We start from the raw sequence: 10,317 nt of genomic DNA, 5'->3' as shown, positions 1-10,317 counted from the left end.
CTAAAAGGCACAAGAATACACCAGAGGTGAGTCCTTTTTATTAATTTTTTTGAATGAACGTTAAATTGAGCATTTTTTAGGCTTCATAATCGACGGTATTTTTTTCCCATACAAAGTCTTATAACGGGTTTAAATTCTCAACGGCTGTCTGTAGTGACGCGAACTTGGGCTGCCTATGATTTGTACGAGATCTTTGGAGACCCTGTACTGTCTCTCCTCAGTCGTGTCCAAATGACCGGCGACATAATATTAACGCATAAAGCGATTTCTCTCCTCTTTCGCTTTCTGTGGGCAACGATAGACAGGGATAATCCATTCAACTGACCTGTAGATTTTTCTAATAAAATTATTTGAGTATCTTATCCTATTAAGATTTGTTCGTTGAATGAGAGGAGAGATTTCGGTGCAGCAAAACACCCTAAAACGCCTCTTAAAATGCTTCTCTAAGTATTACCTTGCTATTTTATTCAAATTTTCCTGAAACATGCTTGTACGATAAAAGCTTTTGCTGTCAACAACTTGCCATGCTGTCAATCAATTTTATTTGCTATTTGAGGGGATCGACTTGCTTGAATGACTCGATGAGGTTGTCTGAATTTATTGAAAAGAGTGATGCAAAATGATGAACTAAAGAAAACCCAGAGTACCAAATGTAATGCCCCGAGATTTCAATAATTTCTACTAAAATTAAACTTTTTCTATCTGTCTCAAAATGTGACTAGTAAGGCAAAACGGATCGTAAGATGAAATATTTTTCCATGACTGATTAATAAGTCCTTGGTACTTGAATAATTGGCCAACCTCGAATTTTCCATATATGCAGAGAACAGGGGGGAAATGCGGAACTAAAACAGGTTTCTTCGACCTTTGGCAGAGTGTAAATTTCAACCTGTCGTTTGCCATAAACGCAATTCAGTATGGATGCCTCTAGTGTAAAGAAAAAGTCCTTAAGCGTTTACATGATCAAGGCTTAACTGTGTATCAATGCGACTATGGTCAGATTTAAGCACGTCGCTGAATGCGGTTTCCTTGCGGTTTTCCTCAGTCTTCTTGTACACGTTTTATGCTCTAGTCAAAACTAAAGAAGGGCTTGCTTTTGCTCAATCTCTTTGCAATATTTTGTGCTTGAGAGCCCGGGGGGGAAGGGGGGGGGGGACTCCCATATGAAACAGACGGGGATGCTCGTCGGAAATTTTGAATTTAACCCCTAAAGGAGACCAATCTAGGCGTGGCTTAAGGAAATTTTCACCCCTAAGTGATACCGTTTAAAAACACAAAAATACGACACGCAGTGAGTTTTAATGATAAAAAGGCATAATCATCGAATGCTTTTATCTAAAAAGAAAATTTAAAAGGAAGTTTGACTTCTGTTTCTCTTCGAGTAATTCTGTGTTACTTCGCGGAACCCTAAACGAGACCTTGGTGGCATAAAATATTAGCGCTTTGCCCGGAACACCCTAAGCGAGACCAAAATCCGTATTCTAGTGCTAGCAGAATGATTTTGTGATAATTTAACTGCAGAGGGTCTTGCATCGAGATATGTACGTTTCGGTTTAATGTCGGCAGTGCGGGGGACCTCCAGCGAATAATTTCGGTAAAAATCTCTTTAAGGCAAAGGTTTCACTTGCCGAAGGTTTTTGAAATTGAATTTTGAGTGAGACTAAGATTCTTGGAACTCAAACCTCAGATACACCCAACAACAACGTAAATTGCTCGTTGCAATATATGTGATGGCTTTTAACAATGTTTGGGTGCATTTTAAAAAGCTAAGGGAACCGAAAGTATCTATTCAGACTCTTCAATAAAAAGTACAAAAATATTTAGGGACTGGAAACTGACATGCCGAATTCATAAGCTCATTTTTTTCTTTCCTAAAATGCTAGTTTACCTTTTTTTAATACAAACATATTTAGTGCGGAAGATATTTGGTATTCAGCGTTCTGCGTGTTGAACATTAAATCTGCCTCAAATAGGTTGAGGAGACGGCTGAAGCATAGGATATTGGAAAGCTTTAGATTCTAGGACGAGAACGAGAACGAGTATATACGAGATTTGACTGCCCATTTTTAGCGAAAATACTTCGAAGATTTATAACTCGGATGATTAATCTTGCTCTTTGTTAGCAGTGTAGGTTGCTCACTTATTCTTATTACTAGTAACTGAGCCCTTTTGCTAATCGAAAAATACCAAAACTGCTACCGATATGTTTTGACACGACGACATTTTTACAAAAAGTAGTGCTGAAATAACGACAGTATCACGTTTTCCCCGCCAAAATGACGTTGGTTTGCGCGTTCTCCCTGTTGTTCTATGAGAAAATCTCGTACTCGTAGTCGTTCTCATCCTATAATCTAAGGCTCTCTATTGCCGCTACTACCGTAGCTAATTTCTTGAAAGAGGGAAGACTAGTTCAGTGCAGTATTGAGAACGTCACTTCGAAGCGATAACTTGGTACTTCCGTATGTAACTATTCCATCGATATCGCCTTCCTTGAATCATGGTATGAAAGGTTTTGAACTAAAGAAAACAAAATAATGAACGATTCATCGTTTTGTGCTTTCGTTGTCGTCAAATTAGGTCATTTTCGTTGTTTTGCAGATTATACTGGCAAATTAATTTTCTAAATTATGCGTGCCTCAAGAGCACACAGTTATCATCATTGTGTCCTGTTATTGTTCAGGGGCACCCAAGAGAACATTTCGCGAAATATCTCGGTGTTCCGAGGAACTATGCCTACAAGTTTCTAATCCTCTGCCTGGCGATCTCCTAGACTTCTCGAGATTTGTCGAAGACAATCAAGTCACATGCTGGAACGTCATCTAAAAGCTTCTAAAAAGATTCGCAACCAGAGGAAATGGTCCTTTACGTTTTCGGAAAGGCTATTTTCACCATTTTTGGCTCCCAAAAAGGTCAGATAGCATTTTCGAGAAGCAAATACTGCAGTTAGTAGGGAAGTTCGCGCAAGGTAACTTTCAGCTATCAATTTCCAAAAAAAGATGATTTTATTTCCTGAAATATTCTCGGCGGGCACTTCGGTTTTCGGCTAACAAGGCCGAACAGATCAAAGTCTTTTAGCTGATAAATATACGTCTTAAAAATTCAGTTATCCCATGAAGGAACTCAGAAATCTCCCTCTAAGAGGTAAAGTTAAATTTGTCGTTGGGTGCCCCTAATTGTAGTTGTCGTTACATAGTCGTTATCGATGCTAAAACGCCCTGAATATTCAATTGCATTTTGCTTATACGAGATAAAGATGACAAAAATTAAAAGAAAAAGAGGGTTGTGCTTATTATTTTAGTTAACTCGAGATCATGCTCTGGAGTTTCTACTGCAAACAATTTTTTCTAGGAATAAATTAAACAAGAATTTACACGGGACAAATCAATACAGCTCACCGTTTCTTTCATCATTTGATCGAAATGCTGTCATCAGTTAATTTACAATAATCCAAACTTTGCTTCGATAAAGTAACCAAACCGTTGCCCTCTGTATAGGCCAAAAGTTATTAGCAGTAATATAATTGAATTGTGTTCAAATAATCAAAGCCAATAAATTAAAGCAAGTCGCTGAAACACTGAAAAATTAACAAGGATGGAATAATGATCGAGGTGTGACGCGGATATTTCACAGAAGAGCACTGTGATCGAACAATTTTAAAAAGTTTAGCAGTACTCGGTGCTCATTCATATGTTTTCAAAAATTTGCGAAACTGTATTGCAAATTAAGATCATCAGCTAACAAATAATTGTTTTAGCATATTCAATGCAAGCGGACCATAACGACCAAAACTACTACGCATCTCGGACATTGAGCTTCTCTCTCCTTTTCTCGGAGGTGAAAAAGAACTTGGGTGGTTAACTCCGAATTGCCCAATCAGAACGCGTTTAACGCACTCCATACCCTACAGCCCATTAGCAAGTGATTAAGGTGTACTGAGGAAAAGATCTCATGGATATACAAGCTGCACTGGATTACAAATGAAGGCACGATGATCTATCACAGACTGCACGATGGTTAGTTTCGTCCTGTATTTGATAAACTAAAATGTTTGCATAAGACAGATTCTTATGTAAAGAGGGTCTAAATGGCGGAGAAATATTATCGCTCTATGCAGGTTCTCATATTTTTTTGCTGCGGGCTTAAAGTAAGTTAATTTGAAACTGCCAACATTACATTCTGATTTTATCCATTGATGTTTGAATATTTGAATATTTAAGGAGGGTCTTTAGATTGTTTTGCCGACAAGAAATAGCGACTTGAAAAACGGTGATAATGCAGCGTGAATACAAGCCTTCGAAAGAAGAATTACTCCGCTTCGAAGGAAATCGAATTGACTTGATTTTTAATAAACTCTCCTCAACTGAGTAACCCAAGCTCACGTCGACTCCGCATCGTCAATCTCTTTCCCATCAGGTAATTGTCTTGATGTGAATTTATCTTGCTCGATAAGTGATTAACCATTTCTACCTACAGACCTCCTTGGAACAGTACACGAATCTACAGATCGAGTTAAAGCTTTTGCGGTTCGCTCTCCCTTCACAACGTTGTTTGCACGCACCGTGACGTTTCTGAGTACATTTGGTAAAACAACCGTCATTGTGGGAGGGCAAGGTATTGCAAAGTGTTTCATCAATTTTGTTCGATTCTTTAACTTCCTTTCAGGTTCGAGTTATCTGTTTTTTTCAGATGCAAACACAAAGGAAACAAGTTCTTAATCTAATAATTAACAGCCATTTGGATGGTTTCATTTTAAAATTAATTACAAGGTGACTGCAATGAACAAGGAACCCATCATCGGGGTCTCAATTTGACCCAAGAGCCAAACTGTTCTTGTCCCTTTGCAAATTTATGAATTACTCATTTTTCGAAAAATCTGTCTTTACTACTTCTTTTTCATTTCAGCTCCGCCGGGTTTTGCGCTGAGACAAGTGTTGTGCGGCGTTACTTAAAAGGTAAACAGTAGTTTGTTTTTAACTTTCCGTTTTTGAAATTTCTTTGGTTGTGATTGACTTTAAATATTAATTACCTTTAAAAAACAAGCAAAGAAATTGTTCATATGAAAACACGAATGATAGTGTAAAGGAGGTAGCCTCAGCAGTGGAAATATGGACAAATTAGTGTACAGTGGAATATCCAGTTCTCGATTTCTTACTTTCCGGTAAAACTGACGAGTCGATTTCAGGTATGTAAACTTTTCGTATCCGCAATTCTATCCGTAGTAGGTAGCGTAACTGGCCACCAAAACTGAAAACAGGCGAAACAGCAAACTTCAGTTTATAGTCAAAGAGTCAGACACACGCACAAATCTGTTATTTCACTGTCTGCTATCGAAAGTTTTTTTTTTTGCGTCAAGAAGATTTAATTTTGCAAAATATCTGCTATTTGGATTCCAAAGCGACACAAACCGCAGTGGCTCACTTCAATTCCAAGTCACGACAAAGCAAGAAAAAAATGCACGAGAAGACGGCTGGATTCTATTGGAGGACTGACTCTACGATGACTCAAACATCACCGACCAGTAAGAAAATTAATTTCGAAAGATTATGCGTGTGTGTTGAGTCCAGCAGCCCAAACTTGTGCCAACGCGAATTTTTCTTGAATCTCACAAAGGAAGTGGAAGAGATTCAGCTAGCTTATTATTATTTTTTGATGGAAGAGTGAGAACAACAACAAACGGTAACATGAATTTCGTAACTTTGTTGGTGATAGGAATGGTCTTGCAAATTGCTCTTTCAAATCTAAAGACCTGACTATTTTTGTCTATTTTTGGTGAACATCTTAACCTTTCTAGATCGCCACTGAGTAAACGGAGTTACGCATAAAGTAAGTGACCCATTTTAATAGCTCTCTACTGAATGAAATGAATCAGTCAACTTTCTAATGAATATAATTCAGTATTGATTCAAAATCTTAACAGAGCGAAGTGCGCTTGTTGCAAAATAATTTTTGCAGCAGTAAAGTTTCCAATACATAGGCATTCAGCATCGCGATCACATGTCCGCTGTGTCATACATTAGTCTGGCTGAACCAAGTAACGGCTTTTATTTTAGTTGGCAAAACTTCTCTTTCTCTTAAATCACGTAAAGCGCATAGGCGGGTCGGATTTACCTGGGAAACAACATCTTGCTTTCGGAATAGCTCGTAGTTTTTCCTCTGTCAGGAGTTAACGAAACCGACCATTTTCTAATTAAAACCAAGTTATGCTAAACATTTTTGTTTCATCACAAGCAGTAAAGTAATTGTTCTTAAAACAAAACCAAAAAAAAGTCACAGTAATGAAATTATGCAACGGAAGCGTGGCGGTTCAGCGACTACGGGAAGAAATCAGAGTTTTTGAATAAGCATTTCAATATTAACTAAGATATTCGTACAAGAACAATGACAGAGGAGTGGCATGTCATTAGACAATTTGGTGCAGCGAACAAAAAAAGGCATTGGTGTCATGAACTCAAGTTGCTTTTACTTGCTTGCAATCAAAACAAAACAAAAGTTAGAGCTGCAATATCATTGGCCAACACTATAACCAATAGAAATGCTTCGTGTATGTTGGTAACCAACAAGTTACCACTTATGTAAGAACATGTCCTGAACGTGTTTGACCTCGGAAACTTGACAACTAGAAGAGCATAAAATGTCGTGTGAAATCTACGAGCAAATCATATGTGCTCAACATCCTCAAGGAAGTTACAAGGCAGTTTGAAGGAGAAAACAGTTGGAGGTATTAATGGGATTTATTTTTTGTCTTTCTTCTTTGCATTTACTGTTGCTTCAGGGGAATGAAGTATTTTATTTACGAATTGAGGCATATTCTTCATCTAAAGTCAGATTAAATTCCTGTTACATTTTTTACATCAAGTCAGCCGTTAGTAGTCCTCTATGATTTCTTATTGTTCGGTTACCCGTTGTAAATTCTATCACGCATTCAACTTTAAGATATAAACATTTTACCTTTTATCCTTATCATTATCGTGAAAACCACCGATTAGCGGTTGAATGTCGCGTTTTACCGTTCGTTTTAACAATTTTTGGCAAACACTGAACAGTAACACTGTTGCTTTTTGATAGAATTTTATTTCCTGTACATTTAGAGCGTCATCAAATTCCCTGGGCGCGTTTTCAAACAATTAAAAGAAATAGAGACATAACTTTAGATGAAAAATTGTTAGTTACGATCATAGGGTAAGCTTGAAATCCAGCGAATACTTTCCTTAAATTCTGGACCTCACTAGCGACGCAAGGATAAGCACTAGAAACTTGCGCAAGAGTTTCTTTTTGTGTTGGTTGCCTTGCTGATTCCATGGCGGTTCATCGACTATATTATTCTGTTACCAGTTGATTCTGCCTTTCCTATTTGCGAATACACTAAATAAATTAATAGGCACAACATTTCCAGGTTGAATGATGACGAAACAATGCATGATCACACCGCTGACCACAACAATGTGTGCACTGATGCTACTTGTGCCCGCTCTGTGTTCTGCGAATGGAAATAGCAGCACCAACAACAAGGTGAGTGTAGTTAACATCCCCTTGTCAACAGAATCGAGAGATGCGTTTTTTGTATCTAAAAGTATTCTTCCATATGCTCCTTAATTAAGGGTGGATTATGGTACACGCCAGGAACTCATCAAGTTGAGCCTCTATCTCCATTAATTCCTTGAGTCAACCCTTTCTGGAGTAAATTTACTTTTAAGAACATGTTTTTTCCCGTGAAGGTATCATATTTTCCTTGACGCTGAGATAGCTCTGTTTTGATTGACTTTTAAAACAGTGGGCGTGCTGAATCTCCCTAGGGAGGCGTTTTATAAATAAATCTACTCGGGAAAGAATTGACTCCTTGGCCAAGTATGGGAGAGAGAGGCTCCTCTTGATGAGTTCCTGACACACTGATTCGAAGTGACGGAGGAAAACATCCTTGGAGCAGTTTAGAGAGCCAGCACGAATTCAACCCACTTATGGCAACAATACGCCATCCCTGCTCTCCTCAGTCGAGACCACCACACTGCGTATTCCCTGTGGGTCACCCAATCTAGTATTAATCCAGTCCAACAGGACTTACCTTCGATGACTACATGGGTGTTATCTTGTAAGCCTTGTCACTATGAACCCTTCGAAAACTTTCAGTTTTCCGACAGAGCAATTACTTTGTTAATTCATTTTATTTCTGAGAAATTTGTCGTCAATTCGGAAAAATTTTCTGACGCTCAACTCTTCATCAGTTAAGCTGGAATTGTAATTGAACTGAGGGCGAACAGGCGATGTCATGATTCCTCGGCTTGCTCCTTATTCTAAAACTTCTGAAAACACCGATTAAGGGGCAAATTGAGTTTAAATTTGTGCAACGAGGGTACCATGATGTTGCGTAAGGATTTAGAGCTTGACCTACACAGTTAATGGTTGCGAAAATAAAAGTGAAATAGAGGAACATGATCCCTCTTAACTGTCTCAATTTAGAGCACTCCTCAACAGACGTCGCCAAATGGATTCTGTGCTCAAGTTGCCTGTTTCTGCGCACCGGGAATCCCAGGTATCCCGGGAAGCCCTGGTTCCGCGGGATCAGTAGGAGCTGCGGGATCACCTGGCAATCATGGACCTGAAGGACCTATGGGCCCACGAGGGATCAAAGGCGAAGAAGGTGCTAAAGGATGTCCAGGCCTAACAGGGTCCAAGGGGCCTCAGGGAGCACCTGGTAAAGCAGGCCCACCAGGGAGCTAAGGTGAAGCAGGAAGCCAAGGTCCTCCTGGTCCCGCAGGTCCCAAAGGAGCTGTAGGATCTTTCGTGCGTAACTGGAAACAGTGCGTTTTTAAGAATCTGAATGATGGCAGGGATAATGGCTTGATCAAGGTAAATAGTCACGGATTTGTCAGAACGGGCGTCACTAAAAACAACTGTGCCAAGGGTATTAATCTCGTTTGTCTAACGATGTGGTCACTTGTGTTGTAGATCGCGACGCTCAATGAGGTAATTTGATTGATTCCTGGCTGCTTTGCACCCAATGGATTTCATTAGTCAAGCAAACCATATATCGAGCATATAGTTTACTGAATTTCAATTTAATTTTTTTGCTTTTTTTCTTTCCTCGTCAATTTTCACAGGAATGTGTTTTCAACAAGACATCTGCAAACACTGGACTCAGAGTCTTCTTCAATGGAGCTCTTCGAATCCATAATTGCCATGTTTGCTGCAAACGATGGTATTTCACTTTCAACGGCGCAGAGTGCTCAAATCCAGCAGCCATTGATGGAGTCGTGTACATGCTAAACGGGAATGGAGGCAAGAAGGATTTGCACCGTGTGCGGCAAATAGAAGGAGTCTGTGAAAAAGTCCACCAGGGCACTGTGCGAGTGGGATTCTGGGTCGGTAATTGCGTTGGTCTTGGAAACGCCGATGCGCACACAGGCTGGAATTCAGTGTCCAGGATTTATGTGGAAGAATTACCTCCCCCACAGGCGTAAAATGGACCTTTTTGGTATTCGTGCTTAGTTTAAGGGTACAAAGTAATGGCTGGCTGAGGACCAAGAAATCACTTTTTAACCCCGAAATAATTGATTCTCCAGAATCGTAGTATTATTTAGCAGAAAAATGCACAAGGCAAGTAAAAACGCTTAACACACGGTGTAGTTCGCAAAGGGGATTTCATCTGACGATGGCAATGTAAAGCAAATCATGTTCAAATTAATAAAGGAGGTAACGATAAAGGAATCACAATTGATTTGAATAGTAGCTCATGTCACGGATGCATTAACTTCCATTTCTCTCCTTGAAATTGTTGCTCTCTCTGACAGCTTTTCCTGCGGATATCTTCTTAATAGCCTATCATCGGGCAATGACTCTATTTGCGTCTCATATTCATAAATGGAACGCAAAGGAAATGGACAAGTCATTACTCAAAGTGCAGGGGGTGGGGGGGGGGGGGGGACAATATGTTCATCGGTGGCTCACTTGGTTGAGCACCGGCATCGGGCTGCCATGGGAGATAGCGAGTTCAACTCCGGCCAGACCAACACTCAGGGTCCGGCTCTAAATAACTTAGGAGAAAGTGGTGCCCTTGTAATGACATCTGCAAATGGTTTAACTTTCAAGTCTTCTCGGATAAGGACTATAAACTGTAGGACCCGTCTCACAGCCCTTCAAAGTTCATTATCCTGTGGGACGTAAAGAGCCTACAGACTTGCCGCAAAGAGTAGACCATTTAGTTCCCGGTGGTGTGGTCTGTCTTCTGTGGTGTATCATGGTTGAGAGGGTAAATCCTCGGCCCGTGATACAAGCTACACCGAGCTAGTTTAAAATCCGAGGGTAAATAAACATATGAACTAT

The 10,317-nt window shown here is 39.7% G+C and overlaps 1 pseudogene; it reads left to right on the top strand.

Moving 5' to 3' along the window:
- LOC137977629 (collagen triple helix repeat-containing protein 1-like) overlaps positions 1 to 9,595 on the top strand; it is a 9,869-nt pseudogene extending 274 nt beyond the window's left edge.
- Positions 9,596 to 10,317: the final 722 nt, after the last annotated feature.

Source organism: Montipora foliosa, chromosome 11 (assembly GCF_036669935.1).
Source record: "Montipora foliosa isolate CH-2021 chromosome 11, ASM3666993v2, whole genome shotgun sequence".
In the NCBI taxonomy this organism is placed as follows: domain Eukaryota; kingdom Metazoa; phylum Cnidaria; class Anthozoa; order Scleractinia; family Acroporidae; genus Montipora; species Montipora foliosa.
This window is presented reverse-complemented; position numbering and strand designations above follow the sequence as displayed.